The following is a 16,552-nucleotide window of genomic DNA, read 5'->3' as shown; positions in this document are numbered from 1 at the left end:
ACAGAAAATATTCTTTAAGTACCAAAATTCATTTCAGAAATAAAAGCTCCTCAAAAGCTATTTTGTGATGAAACACTGCAGCACTCCCAATTTCATTATGGATAGATCCTTAACTACACCTGTTTTTACTTTGGGGGTTTAATTTAAAATTGATTTCTCATAACAAATATGCACTAATTACATAAAAGGTTCCTTGGTGCACTAAACAATTAGTATATTCAGGATAGCTCTTTCAAACAGCAGACATCAACAATGTTTTGATACATAAATCAGTGACAGTCTAAAAACTAAGGGTAGGAAGGGCTTGAAATGTTGTGCAGCTAAGTTGTTTTATATCTTGAAGAAAATGCATGTTACAGAGAATGCTTTGCTATCACTTTAAAAATCGAATGTTCTTTTTGTCTGAGAGTTTACCATCACCAGACAGATTAAAAAAGAAGAAACTTTTTGATGGAAAGAAAGGTGAGACCTACTTTAGGTTCTCAGCATACACCCACATACTGAGGCAACAGGGGCCAGAAGAAATTGTTTAAAGCATCATTAAATGTTAATAAAATGTGAGTGTTTGGGGGAAGTATGGATGCCCCATTGGCAAGGGAGGAATCCAACTCAGATAAATTCTACATGAAAGAATCTTCTTTTAAATTATTAAACGATTGTAATTGACAACTCTAAATTGTTCTTTTTCTATCCCCTTTTATGTTATTTTCTTGGTTAAATGTTATTGGCTCCTAATTTCATTTTTTGCCCTCTTATAATCTAAAAGAGTTTCTGTGAAACTAATCTGAACATACTGTGAGCTCAATGCACACCGCTTATTGTTATTAGGTACTGCTGCAGAGCAGGCTTGCTTTGGTGTAAGGGAAGGGGATGTTATGTAAATGGTTTTTAGCTGTATTTGTTACATAACAGTTTTATATGGTTGTGCCAATTTAAAATGGCTTGAGTTTAATTCATAGTTCTCTAGCAGTATAGAAATTGGCGTAGCTTAATCCTAGGGAAAACTAGAAAATATTCTCAGTATAGTTTGAGTGTGAAAGAAACACAGCATCAACTGTGCAAGAAGCCTGTTTAGAGCACATCAGAATCACAAGCTGGATGTCCATTTCTTTGCATACAGAAGGTGTGTGTGGGGAAGAGATTCAGGTTTCCAAAGATTCTGAACACCAATAGATGGAAACTTTAAAGGGAGCTGATGAAATGCTGAATAACTGGCTGTATTGTATCGTGATTTGTCTTCAGACAATTCAGTTGCTTATTAGGTTGATCATTTCCTGAGACTCTCAGTGCTACTGGTGCTGATACTATAGGTGTGACAGCCAGAGGAACTTGGGTGCCCTCCAAGGTAAAATATCTTGATCTGGAACTTTAATTGATCATGTCGTACTTTGAACTCTTTAATTGAAGGTGCAGTATTACATTGAGCCACTGGGTGCTCAGCCTTTTAGAAAATCCGGCCACTCATTTAGGATTTAGAAGCCTAACTTTAGGCTCCTATTTTTGAAAATCTTTCTCCTACTATCTAAAAAGCTCAGGTCACATCATCAGAACTGCAGGGACTATGATTTATAGGGAGATTTTCAAAGGTGCAGTGAGGTACCTAATTCCCATTGAAATTCTCTGGGATTTATACACCTAACTCCCTTAGGCTTCTAAAAAACATCCCAGCCTACAGAAATAAAATGATCTTGAAGCATAGCTAGAGATGGAACACTGGATGGGGAGGGCCAGGGTTCTGAGACGGTACTGAGCGTTCTCTCTCTCAGGTGCTTGGCTGGTGGGTTCTTACTCATATGCGCAGGGTTTAACTCAGAGGTGAAAGTAAGCCGGTACGCCACGGTACAGCGTAGCGGCAAGAGCCGGTGCGCCGTACCGGGGTGGATCGGCTTCCCCAGGCGCAATTTAAAGGGCCTGCGGCTCCTAGCAGCAACTGGAGCCTCCAGCCCTTTAAATTGCTGCCAGAGCCCTGCTGCCAGAGCCCTGGGGTAGAGGCAGCGGGGCTGGGGCGGCGATTTAAAGGGCCCTGGGCGGTAGCGGCGGCCGAGCCCTGGGCCCTTTAAATCATCCCCAGAGCCCCGCTTCCCCAGGGCTCCAGCAGGCTTTGGGGATGATTTAAAGGGCCCGGGGCGGTAGCGGCGGCCGGAGCCCCGTCCTCGGAGCCCTGCTGCCGGAGCCCTGGGGAAGCGGCAGTGGGGCTCCGGGTACGATTTAAAGGGCCCAGGGCTCTGGCCGCCACTACCGCCCAGGGCCCTTTAAACCACTGCCAGAGCCCCCAGCTGCCGCTGTCACCCCGGGGAGGGGGAAGGAGGCACTTGCCCGTACAGGGTGGGCCAGGGCTGGCTCTGACCTCCCCTAGCCCCAGCCCTTCCGCCCAAGGCCCCGCTCCTTCTGGGGGCCAGAGCCGGCCCCAGCCCAACCCCATACCAGTAAATCCCTAGACTAACTTTCACCCCTGGTTTAACTGATCACAGTTGCAATGCATGCTCAACACCGACCAGCCACATCTGTTTGGCGACCCTGCCAAACATCTGATCAGTGGCTACCACTAAACAGTTGTTTGGCAGCTCAGGGAGGGACTTGGGGAAGGGCAGAGAGCAGCAAGCAGATGAGGGCCTCAGAGAAGGGGTGGAGCAGAGGCAGGTAGAGGCAGAGAGAGGGCAGGGCTTCAGAGCAGAGCACCCCTGGGGAAAACTAGAAGTCGGCACCTATGTATATGGGCCATAGCTGTGTGCTGATTAGGCCGCAAGCAGCCTACAGGTTGAGAACCACTGTTCCAATAAATCCATTCATTCCCTCCCAAGACTCATCTCTGTGCAGGAGCAAGCTCTATTGGGTTTATGCCAGCTGACACCTTCCCCTATGTCCATCCCAGGAATTCTACAATTGTTAGTTAAAATCAGAATCCGGCTCCTTTCCCTGCCTGAGCAACCCAGAAAAGATGAATCAGAAATGAGAATCTACCCCCAAAAGTACAAATCAAAAGGTGGTTACACAGTCTACACAAATTTACAAAGACTCTGCCTTTCCCATATGTCATTCTATATAAACATTTCATGAAGATGTGCTTTTAATTTCTTCATTTCCTTCTACTGATTTCATCTAGACAACATTCTTCAGTCATTTGTAAATAATTTAATTTGCACAAATTAAGTAAGTAATTGCAAATTTTATGAAAACTACACAGACATTGCAAGCTGGAATCATTGAGAGAAGGATAGATAAGACAGAAAATATTATATTGCCTCTATATAAATCCATGGTACGCCCACATCTTGAATACTGTGTGCAGATGTGGTCGGCCCATCTCAAAAAATATATACTGTATTGGAATTGGAAAAGGTTCAGAAAAGGGCAATAAAAATTATTGTGGGTATGGAACAGCTTCCGTATGAGGAGAAATGTATAAGACTGGGACTTTTCAGGTTGGAAAATAGACAGCTAAGGGGAGATATGATAGAGCTCTATAAAATCATGACTGGTGTGGAGAAAGCAAATAAGGAAGTGTTATTTACTCCTCATAACACAAGAAATAGGGGTCACCTGATGAAATTAGTAAGCAGCAGGTTTAAAACAAACAAAGGGAAGTATTTTTTCACCCAACACACAGTCAACCTGTGGACCTCTTTGCCAGAGGATGTTGTGAAGGCCAAGACTATAACGGTTCAAAAAAGAACTAGATAAATTCATGGAGGACAGGTCCATCAATGGCTATTAGCCAGGATGGGAAGGGATGGTGTCCCTAGCCTCTGTTTGCCAGAAGCTAGGAATGAGCGACAGGGAATGGATCACTTGATTATTACCTGTTCTGTTCATTCCCTCTGGGGCACCTGGCATTGGCATTGTCAGGAGACAGGATACTGGGCTAGATGGACCTTTGGTCTGACCCAGTATGGCCTTCTTATGCTGTGTGAATAAAAAAAAAATCTATAGTTTTGTATCTTAGAAAAACTAGAAATCCAAACCTCACAAGAGTAGCTCAATAGTTATTTCATTTCACCTGATTAGCATTTTCTACATTCAGAAAGAAATGTGGTCCAAGAAGTCACTCCTCTGGTTCATCTTCAGTCAACAGTTCAACTGGGGTTATTCTGGAATCCCACAGAGAAAATGAACTTTGTTAAATAATTGCATGGAAAACAGAAAAAACAAGAAAAGGGGTTCTCAATTCTCAGTGTTTGTGAAGTTGGAGGACTTACTCTTTGATGAGTTTGGGATCTAATCTGTCACCCATGACACATGGCTAGCTACAAACATAGGTAACTGCTTCTAATTTTAATGGGATTTCACTCACATTAATTGCCTAGATGTCACTAAGAAGAAGAACATTATAATGAACTTGCAATGTTTGTTTTTAACTTCCTGTTCACACAAGGATATTTGTTATTTCCTTGAACAAACATTCAGTAGTGTCGATTGTATTAAATGTCTTTGGAGGAATTTCTGATTTGACGGTGAGTTGGTGAGCAGCATGGGATGAAGCTGAAGAAAAGAAAATTTAGCCTAGATACCAGGAATTATTTCCTAACAGACAGATCTATTATACTGTGGAACAGCTTCTCGAAAGAAACAATGGAAGCCCCTTTGTGTGGGTCATTTGAAACTGGCTTGGCAAAGTACTAAACAGAATAATCCTGTACTGGTAAGTGATGGATGAGATTAACTTCAGAGTCTTTTTCATCTCTGGTTTTTATGGCATATACATTATTTCCTAATATTCATCATATAAATACATTGAAAAATATGTGGTCCATCAAAAGATACTTGAAAGAATTTGAGTTAATTAAGAGGCTAGGGCCAGAAACAACTTTGAAGGTTCACAAGAATGTTAGTTGAAAACATGTATTGTAGAGTTCATATTTCTGTAAGTCTAGATGTGGAAGACATTTGAAAACAGGGAAGGAAGTCAAGGGCTGTTGTTAGTTTACACTTTCATTTTATTGTTGATTCTCAGGCAGCGCAAGGGTAGTGAGAACAATGGAGAGGTTGTTTAGAACTGGAGTATATGAACTGGGAATGATGGATGAGCAATGCCTCCAATGCTTCCGACTAGATGGGAAAGGCATCTTAAACCTCCACGACCTGTTCTCTGAATAGCAGGAGACTAGATCAAGACAAAGCCATTCCGGTTTACAGAAAGTACTGCCTGTCTGTTCTGTTACAGGCTTTCACAAGCTAGTAAAGTTACTCAAGAAAGTTAAGCACAGTAAGAGGTTTTACAGTAATATGAAACCAAACCAGGAACTTTTTAACAATAATATTCTTAGGCCACAGATGTATAAAATTGTTTTTGAAATGTTCACTATTTAGAAGTACTTATATATATTTTCTGTGTATCTTGACTGCCACCTTTTGGTCAAAGGATATTGTTTTCAACAAGCACTTTTATTACAAAGAGATCTGACTTTCAGCACTCTTACAGGCAACAGTATATGCAATAAGATAAAAACACAGTTTTACAGGATCAAAACTTTACACAGATAAAATAGGACAAGAAAAGGCACAAAAAAGGACAGATGATAAAAATAAATTGTTCTTGTTTTATCCTATATTCTTGATTCATGGACAGGTTCCTTGCTGTTGATTCACACCCTTCTGAGATAATGAGATTGAATATAGATTTATAAAGCTCCCATGGGTGTGTCACATTTGGAGCAGGAGTTCATTTGAGCTTTCCCCTTTAGAGCAACGTCTCCCTGTATTTATTTTCTTTTTTATAAATATGTTTTTTTCTATCCTATCATTGTTCGCATTATTTGTTCTGTGTACAGCACCTAGCACAATAGGATCCTGCTCATTGATTGGGGATCCTAGGCATGCCTACAGTACAAATAATACATTGTAATAATTATGTTTATAATGTGGTAGCACCAAAAAGCTGAACAAGTTGGGATTCCATTGTGCTAGGTGCTGTACAGATAGATAATAAATGATCATTCCTGACCAAAGAATATAAAATTTAAAAAAAAAATCTAAACTCTTCTTTAACTTTTCTCAGTCTGAGTAACTTGTAACAATCAGCAGCATACAGGACTCCCCAGCAGCCAGAGAGCTGCAGGCAGCACCCACATCACCCTCCTATTAGTCGCAGCTCAGGCAACACATCATCAGAGACAGGGATGGGCAGGCAGCGGGAACAGCTGCATCACCACCACATGCTCCAGTTATCTCCAGCTGGTATATGGTTCTTAAGAGTCCCTCTCCAGCTGGGTCAAGTTAAAGCAGCCTCCAGGCTGTTCTACCCTGTTCTGGGGATAAGGCAGAGAATCAGGAGTTGTAACTAGCTCCCTGCCAGTCCTGCCCCCCAATCCCTCACCACCACCACTCACACAGTCTTCTGTCCCCAGCAGTCTCAATAGAAAATCTGCCACATAAAGTCTAAGTTGGTGTCATTTGTGTACTGAAGTGATGAAAGCAAGTGTAAGTTAAAGTAGGGGGCAAGTTACTTTAATGTTCACCTTATACATGGTATAATAAATGGCTACTACATGACAGTACCCTCTGAAAGCTGAAGCTAGGGCAGAATGTGACTGTTTACTTATTAAGCGGTGTGTCAAACACACAGCATCTGGTATCAGAGTTTTGTAATCTGTACTGCTTGCCAGTGCCTTTCTGCATGAGTGCAAGGGGCTGATTTGAACGTAGAAAGCCCTGACGGAGGAAAGGCATTGCATGGAGAGGTAAAGGGGCAGTACAGTGCTGTTCCCGAAGGTGGACCTATTACCCCTTGCTGCTGGCTATGGATACAAACTGAGGTGCTGCAAATTTGCTTTTCTAGGGGCACTTGTGCCCTAGTGCTGAAACTTCTGTGGCAGGCTTATTGTTTAGCACATGCCCCTAGTCTGTCCACCCAGGCAAGTGCAGCATTTGGCAGGCGCAAGTCATGGGCTCCCCCATTTGCACAGCTCTTTGAGAAGTCTCAGCGGATACAACAGCCTTGATCCTGCGAGTGCAAAACCCCAAGTTAGAACTCTGACAGCATCACCTATATTGTTTGGGAGTATTTGGGGTGCCACTGCTCAGGATGTTCCTTTTGTCCGGATAAACAGAGGACTTCAGACTTCTAGGGTCAGAAAACTTGCAATAAACTCACTTTAAAATCTAGTTACACGATTTGTCAGAAGTTCCCACTGTTAGGTGTAAGATTTGATAAGGCAGCAGGGAACCCCCTAACAACAATTGAGCTCTCTGTTCTTTATTGTGAAGCCAGCATCTATCAACTGGTTGGAGATTACCTTCCCGTTTTTCCCTCCCCCTTCCACCTGTTGGATAACGCTGATAGTAGAGATCAATGTATGTAAACCAAACAAGGCAAAAATTATTTTGGGAAATGAGATGTACAAAGTGGGGAATAGGAAAATGAATGGTGTGGCGTGAAGCCAGGACCCGAGCTAATCCCTGGATTGGATACAAGGTAAGCGTAACATATATATCACTCTTCAGTCTGTGTCTTGGGACCTCAATTTCTTAGCTCATGTGGAGCCTCAGGAGAGGAGCATTGAGGCGATCCCTCGTCATTCAGTCTCCTCCTGGTGGGGATGCTGAAGATGGAACCTTAGATGACACTAGGCAGGATTCCTGAGATGACAATGGGGGCGTCTGAAGATGGAGGACAGCGACTGTTATGGATGTGACGGCTGGACTGGTCAGGAGTCTAGTCGGCCTGCAAAGTAAGATGCGTGCACCTGCCTTTAGGATGGGCAGCCGCCAACTGAAGCACTGTTAACCTTATAAACGTTTTTATAAGGGAAAACCCCTTAGAATCCTCGCAAATAACCGGTTTCAACTAGTACTTGTTTACCACTATCAACTTCCAAAAGAGGCGGGAAAGCATTCCAGCCATCACTAAGGTCACATGACCAATCCTCCATTTTGTAAAACAAAATGGATGACACCTCAGAGCAATAACATAGATAAAATAAACATAACCTAGGATTTTGCCTCCAACAGCATGTTTGCCCAAACTCTGCCATCTATAGATGTAGATCACAGTATGTAGCTCTAACCTGCTACTGAATCTGTTTGCTATATAAATGGTGTGTGAAAAGAATCAATGACTTTAAAATAAAACTATATAACCTCAATGGTAATATCAGTTCACTTTGGTACTTATTTCAGCTTGCTGCCTCCTGCCTGTTGCTTCATGGTATGTTTATGCCTCCATTATAGAGTCCTTAATTACAGAGATTTTATTACTTAATTCAAAGAGTTTATTACTTCAGGAAGTAAAAAGCAGTTAAAATAAGTGTGTAGTGCTGTTCCTCTTTACTCCGTTAGTTTATAAGGTTATAAATGTTTTCTCTGTGCTTTTTGTCCTGCTGGCTATGACTTAACCCATTTCTGTAAGTAAAACAAATGTAGATTTGTAATAAAAACCTTAATGGGCACGCCTTTTCTTTTGCAGTCTCATTCAGGTCTGTGTCATAGTTATATCAGTGACCACAAGCTGGGCTCACCGATGATATGTAGCTTCAGACAAGAGCTAGCCCCAAGCCGGGCACTGACCTTTGCTTCTGAGCTATACATTTGGTGCATGAGTCTCCTCTCGTTTAAGGCCAGATACAAAGTCCACTGAAGTCAACCGAAAAACTCTCACTGACCTCAATGGACTTTCAATCAGGCTCTTACACCTGTGAAAACAATGTGCTGCTCTAATGTAAAACTGGTGTAAATGAGTGGAGAACTAGGCCCTTGTTTCTCTGATGTTGGGCTGCTTAATCATAACTACATGACACTTGGAGCATTCTCTTTAGGAAAATGAACACTCTTCATCATAGACAATCAGCTGTGATGTAGAGTGAATCTCCAAGATCAGGTGCTGTCAGCTCACCTATTGAAATACTCAAAATGGCAGCCTGGGTAGGGTGTGTTGAAGGCTGCATGGCCATAACTGGGGTCAAGCTGCAAAGCCAGGGCATGGAGTGATGTATATGCACTGGCATCGCAGGTAATCAGAAAAAAAGAAAAGAAATAGGAGGACAAAGGAAGACAAGATGGCAAGAGAAGCTGAATACTCGAAGTAGGGAGGTTGTATTACCTCCGTATTGGGCACATGTGTGATTCCTACTGGAATACTGTGTCCAGTTCTGGTCTCAACAATTCAACTATGATGTTAATAATTTCCAGCTGAGTAAAAGGTTACAGATGGGATCAGGAAATGAAATTAAGAACAAAAGTAGAGAGCGGTTAACTATTTTTTTCCAAATAGGACAAAATACCTATCGAGTCTTCACCTAAAACTATGTACATACTCTTCTAATATTACCACTCCTCATAAGTAATGTTCTGTCACTGGGAATGGGAGAGGGAACCTTCAAGCTGAGGGGAGATGGTATGTGCGATTGCACATGGGAGGAGATGTGTATCGCCAGAGAACCTCCCTATTAAAATGTGGTCTGCAGTGCACTATGAAATCTTGAGAACCCCTGCAGTAAATGAGAAGTATAAAATATTTAGAACCAGCGTATGGATTGGGACTTCCTTCTAGGGATGAAAATGGAAAGTGGCTCTATTAAAGGTTGAAAGTAAAGTGAAGGGTATTATTATACAATACAATGAGACCAGGCTTAAATTAATTATTATGGACAGGCCAAATTTAAAGCACCTCAAAAGGGAAAGTTTTTCATTGTGGAATGTTTCAGTATGATACATTTACTACATTTTCTGCCAGCTTAGTGAAGAATTTTAACAAGTGTTCAACTCCTGGGGCTAGATTCTTCTCTCACTTATACCTGGCTGAATCAGGAGTAATTCCAGCAAAATCAATAGCATTCCACTGGTGTGAAACAGGTATTAGCAAGACTGAGTCCAGCCCCTGGTCAGCACTGAACAATCTGTCATCACTATCATTCACTTTTCTAAATTATTATATATAAGCCAAGCACTTCAAGTGTTTCAATACAGTCTAATCTATTCTACACCACAAGCTCTAATCTATACCCAAAAGGCATTGTAGCTTCACTTATTATTTCTGATTACACATGTACCTACATTTTAGTGGAGGAGAGGAACCCTCAATAAGAAAACATTGTTTCTTTTTCTCTCCTGTGATTTCAGTTGTATCTTAATTTTTTTCCTCATTATAATTGTATGCATATTTAATATTGCTAGAGTATGTGACTCATTTATGAAAATCATTGCCACTTATAAATTTTCTATGTAAACTTGAATTTTAAATGACTGTATTGTCTGAAGAATTTGTTTCTTTGCCGTTTTATCACGCTCTAGTGATCTGTGAAATACTTCACCTCCCTTCCTTTCAAAAGCATTGTATAAAAGATGACCTGTTGCTCTTTCAAATGCTGAGACAATCAGAAAAAGGCAGCATTTATTTCTCTATCCCTAAAAGTCAACGTACAAGAGTTCTCAACTTCCTTCAGCCACCAACTCTTCCCTCATCCCATTGAATCTCCTTTATTTCAAAAATAGTCATTTTGTCCCTCTCTATTTTCAGGCAATCAGAGCTGTCATGTAATGTGTGATGATGATTAGTCAATCATTGTCACTCCAACTATACACTATGGGCTAGATCCACAAAGGGATTTAGGCACCTAACTGGCACTTTAGGCACTTAGTACAAAATGTAGATCCTCAAAACCCTCATTTAGCTGACTCCTAACCCTGTAGAAATCCAAGTTTCTTCCTACAAAAGTCCCTAAGGAGCCTAAAAATCTGCCCCTGAGCATGTGCACATCTGCCTAAGTCCTGACGTCTGGTGCCTTCCTCAGGCCTAAGCCTGAGTGGGTCTTCAAACTAGGCATTCCCCACAAATCTCACCTGTGGAGCTTGAACAGGCCTCACTCAAAACACAGCCACATCTAACCTTTATCCCAGTAGTTAGATCACTCACCCGGGATGTGGAACACCCAGGTTTAAATGCCCCCTCTGGATGATTTGAATCCTGTAACAAGATGACCTGCCCCTTTAATGACCAGGAGACCTGGGCTGGCCAACTGTTTAATTATCTGCACCCTGCCACATTTTGCTGAGTGTAGAACTTAAAAAGGGAGGAAAGCTAGCAGTCAGGGAACGGCTGTGGAAGGAGAGTAGTTGAGCTGGGTAGCTGAGCTAAAGGAGTGGAGCTAACTACTGTAGTGGGCCCCAAGGAGACAGTCGGATTGGGGCCAGTCAAGGCCGGCTCTAGGCACCAGCAAAACAAGCAGGTGCTTGGGGTGGCACATTTCTACGAGCGGCATTCCAGCGCTAGCCCTAGAAATGTGCTAGCCCCCGCCTCCCCAGATCGCCTGCACTCCACCTCCACCTGCTCCCCTGAGAACGCCGCCACCGCTCCGTATCTCCCCCTGCCTCCTAGGATTGCCGTGCGCAAAACAGCTGTTTCGCGCGGCAAGCCTGGGAGGGAGGGAGGAGAAGCGAAGCGGCGGTGCTCTCGGGGAAGGCGGCGGTCGTGGAGCGAAGGTGAGCTGGGGCGGGGAGCTGTTTCTCTATTCCTCCCCTTACTTTCTGCGCTCCCCCTCGCTCACCTCCGCTCCGCCTGCTCCCCTGAACGCGCTGCCTCTCCCTCGCCTGAGAGGGAGGGGGGAGAAGCGGAGCAGCAGCATGTTCAGGGGAACAGGCAGAGCAGAAGTGAGCTAGGGTTGTGGAGGTTGCCAGGGGGGCAGCCGCAGGAAACAATGGGGGGGAATGCGGCACGCCTGTGGGAGGAGGCGGGGCCGGGGATTTGGGAAAAGGGTTGGGAAAGGGGAGGGATAGCTCAGTGGCTTGACCATTGGCCTGCTAAACCCAGGGTTGTGAGTTCAATCATTGAGGGGGCCATTTAGGGATCTGGGGCAAAAACTGGGGATTGGTCCTGCTTTGAGCAGGGGGTTGGACTAGATGACCTCCTGAGGTCCCTTCCAACCCTGATATTCTATGATTCTAAGGGGCAGATTTGGGGCAGAGCCAGGGTTGGGGGGGGGGGGCACAAAAAAAAGCTAGGGCAACCAAACAAATTTTGCTTGGGGTGGCAAAAATCCTAGAGCCAGCCCTGCGGCCAGTGTTCCATGAGAAGCCCAGGAGAGGTGAGAGGCTCAAGCCTGGAGAGGAGCAAAAGATGCTTCAGTGATTTTTGTTTGTCATTTTGAGCTTTACTGAGGGGCCCAGGGAGAAGCCCTGGGACCTGCTACTCTGGAACAAAAAGTGCAATTTTTGTTGAGTTCTGTGGTGAATTAGAAGGAGTTTTCTGCTGGCCTGGGAGAAACCAGATGAAAGGCCTTTGAAGAGGCCAGTTGGGAAAAGCCAGCTTAGGGCCTGTCCAGTTACAATCAGACTCCAATACCCCAGAAGCAGATTGAACTTTTAAGTGACCTGGCTGGAGGGCTAGGCCATGGAAGATCCAAATGGAGATGACCAACAGGAGGAGGCAACCAAGGGGAAGGCCATGCAACCAGACACAAGGGGGTGTACCCCCAACGGTGAGTTGCTTCTAGGCACATGGGGCTCAGTATGGGGAGGGACCTTATTAAAAACCCAGATCAGGGAAAAAGTGTCCCAACTACTGGGCTTTGGGATATTCTAGAGTGGGTCTTTCCTCAATCTCTTCTATTGAAACTGTTCTACTTTATATAAATAATTAAGCAGTCATGGGAACTTGGGTCTCCCACCTCCCAGGGAGTTCCCTAGCCACTGGGTTATAGAGTCATTCTTATGTTTTCTCTGGTCCGATGAATATTTAATTATTTATACAAAGTGAAATGGATTGAACAGAAGAGATTGAGAGAATCCCACCCTTGTGGTGACACTGTCCTGAGCGTGGGAGATGTGTGTTCAGATCCCTGCTCCAAGTCAGGCAGAGGTGGGGATTTGAACGTGGGTATACCACATCCTGTCTGAGTGCTCTAACCACTAGCTACAGGTTAGAAAGGGTCACCAATGCCACCCTTTTTTGTGAGAAAGAGCTTAGGCATCTAACTCCAGAAGCGGTTTCCTGGCTGTGAATCCTGAGCAGAAATAGGTGCCTAGGTCCCTTTGAAAAGTAGGACTTTGGCCACACCCCTCTTCTCAGCATTTTCTTTTGGCTAGTTTAGGTGGCTTCCCAATCAATGTGCTGACTTCCGTTAATCCCTTAACCTAGATATCTAACTCTCTCCGTGCATTGTCTGAGTATTTTGGAGACCTAACTCAGGCATGTGGATACCATTAAGTGGTAGAGCACTAAACATCAGACCTTGCAATGCTGAGCCTAAGTCCCCCTTTGTGGATATAGGCCAATGGGCCAGATTCCACTATGTGTTCTTGACTCTTTGCGACATTCTAGTGGTACAAATCAGCCTGATCTAGCCAGCAGAGAATTTCTTTGACATGAGGGGGCTCTCTGTGCACACCACCTACACCCAGCCATGTTTCATCTCCTTCTCCTATGCTGGGGCTATCTCCAGCTGCGGATAGAATTGCCACTTGTCTCACTTAACCCTGGGATAGTCCCTACACCAGGGGTGGGCAAACTTTTTGGCCTGAGGGCCACATCGGGGCATGGAAATTGTATGGCAGGCCATGAATGCTCACAAAATTGGGGGTAGGGGTGTGGGAGGAGGTGAGGTCTCCAACTGGGGGTGCGGGCTTTGGGGTGGGGCCAGAAATGAGAAGTTCAGGGTGCGGGAGGGGGCTCTGGGTTGGGGTGCAGGGGGGAGTGAGGACTCTGGGGTGGAGCTGGGGATGAGGGGGTTTGGGGTGCAGGAGGGTGCTCCGGGCTGGGACCAATGGGTTCAGAGGGCGGGAGGGGGATCAGGGATGGGGCAGGGGATTGGGGCGTGGCGAGGGTGCAGGCTCCAGGCGGCGCTTACCACAAGCACCTCCCAGAAGCATGTCCCTCCTCTGGCTCCGAGGCGCAGCCAGGCGGCTCCGTGCGCTGCCCTGTCCACAGGTGCTGCCCCCGCAGCTCCCATTGGCTGGGAACTGTGGCCAATGGGAGCTGTGGGGGCAGCACCTGCAGACAGGGCAGCACACAGAACCGCCTGGCTGTGCCTCCGCGTACTACATAGGAGCCAGAGGTGGGGGTTGTGCCAACTGCTTCCTGGGAGCCACACGGAGCTGAGCAAGCACCCAACCCCATTCCCTGGCTGGAGCTGAGGGCCGGATTAAATGGTCTGACAGGCCAGATGTGGCCGTGGGCTATAGTTTACCCACCACTGATAGATCACACTCCCCTATCACAGCCAGGGACAGAACACAGGATCCTGACACTTGTCTCAAAACAGTTGTGTAACCCTCTGAGTGTGTGTGATGTTGCAGTCTATATGATTTTATGAAAGTGTGCTGATGAGTGTGAATATAATGTAACTAAAATATGCTTCATGCAAAAGGTCTCTTGTAAGGTATCATTACAAAGTTTATAATCTACTGAGTGTGGTCATCCTATTTGTATAAATGTATCACTCTTGTATCTAAAACTAGAAATATGAAATATAACTCTGAGGGCTTATTGTAATTATGCAAAGTGTGGGCCGTTAATGGTGGTTTGGAATCTTGATGGTTTCCATCAACCAGGACAATTAACTGTGGATGGCTTTGTTTGCTGGCAGGCCTTCCTGTGAGTCAGGCTGGGAGGAATGAAGGCTTGGGGTCTTACAGTGATATGTGAACATGTCACCTGAACTGGAATCCATCTTTAACCTGGTGCTTTTCCATTGAGAAGGAGGGGTGGGAACCCAGAGGGACAAAGGATTCCCGCCTTATGCAAAAAATATATAAGTGGGTGGAACAGAACAAAGGGGGCGGCCATCATGAGGAATCCCCTAGCTACCACCTGAGCTGAAACAAGGGCTTTACCAGGGGAAAGGATATTGCCCAGACTAGGAAGGTGTCCAGTCTGTGAAAGAAACTTATTGAAACATCTCTAAGGGTGAGATTTTACCTGTATTCAGTTTTATTACTGTATTAGGCTTAGATTTGCATGTTCTATTTTATTTTGCTTGGTAATTCACTTTGTTCTGTCTGTTACTACCTGGAACCACTTAAACCCTACTTTCTGTATGTAATAAAATCACTTTTTACTTATTAATTAACCCAGAGTATGTATTAATACCTGAGGTGGGGGGGCAAACAGCTGTGCATATCTCTCTATCAGTGTTATAGAGGGTGAACAATTAATGAGTTTACCCTGTATAAGCTTTATAGAGTAAAACTAATTTATTTAGGGTTTGGACCCCACTGGGAGTTGGGCATCTGAGTGTTAAAGGCAGGAACACTTCTTAAGTTGCTTTCAATCAAGCCTGCAGCTTTGGGGCACGTGGATCAGATCCTGTTCTGTGTTGGAGCAGACTGGCATGTCTGGCTCGGCAAGGCAGGGTGTTGGAGTCCTAAACTGGCAGGGAAAGCAGGGGCAGAAGTAGTCTTGGCACATCAAGTGGCAGTCCCAAGGGGGTCTCTGTGATCGAACCCGTCACAGTGTGTATATCCACATAAGGATAACACTGTACTATTCCTACTAGTTACTTCTTTAGCTCAAGTGGTAGCAATCTGTGCTATTAATCTGCATGGCCTTGATTCAAACACTGATAAAGAGCCATTGGGGAAAAAACAGCATGTGATCATGTCATTAAAGATTGTACCATAATGCATATGAACAAAGGGGATTTTTTTAAGGTTACACAGGCAACTTTAATTCTGGTATTTCCTAACCTTTGAGTACTGGACTATGCAAACTTATCATTCTTTCACTATTTGGTTTTTGAGTATTTTTGCATGTAATACACACACCTTTGTCACCTGTTGTCTGGATTACAGTAATACAATATACCTGGTCATGAAGCCATCAGCTTTTAGGAAGTTCCAGCTATTACAGAATGTTTCATCTCCTCAGGAATATGGGATACTGCAAGCACATCAAACCTGTCCTCTGCTTTCTACACTGGCTGCCCATAGATCACTGAGTCAAGTTCAAGGTCTCAGTTGTTATCTTCAAATCAAAATCTTAGATGTCTGTATACTAATGCAAGAAGTATGGGGAATAAGCAGGAAGAATTTGAAATGCTAGTAAATAAACACAACTATGACATAGCAGGCATCACAGAGACTTGGTGGGATGATATGCATGACTGGAATATTGGTCTAGAAGGATACAGCTTGCTCAGGAAGGGCAGGTAGGGAAAAAGGGGAGGAGGTGTTGCCTTATATATTAAAAATGTATACGCTTGGACTGAGGTTGAGATAGAAATAAGAGACAGACTTGTTGAAAGTCTCTGGGTTAGGATAAAAGGGGTAAAAAAGAAGACTGATGTCATGGTAGGAGTTTACTACAGACCACCAAAGCAGGAAGAAGAGGTGGATGAGGCTTTTTTTAAGCTAACAATCATTCAAAGCACAGGACTTGGTGGTGATGGGGGATTTCAACTACCCAGACATATGTTGGAAAAATAACACATCAGGGCTCAGATTATCCAACAAATTCTTGGAATGTATTGGAGACCATTTTTTATTTCAGAAGGTGGAGAAAGCTACTAGCGGGGAGGCTGTTCTAGATTTGATTTTGACAAATAGGGAGGAACTGGTTGAGAATTTGAAAGTGGAAGGCAACTTGGGTGGAAGGCAACTTCGGTGAATGTGATCATGAAATGGTAGA

Source organism: Caretta caretta, chromosome 2 (genome assembly GCF_965140235.1).
Source record: "Caretta caretta isolate rCarCar2 chromosome 2, rCarCar1.hap1, whole genome shotgun sequence".
NCBI classification, from domain to species: Eukaryota; Metazoa; Chordata; order Testudines; family Cheloniidae; genus Caretta; species Caretta caretta.
This window is presented reverse-complemented; position numbering follows the sequence as displayed.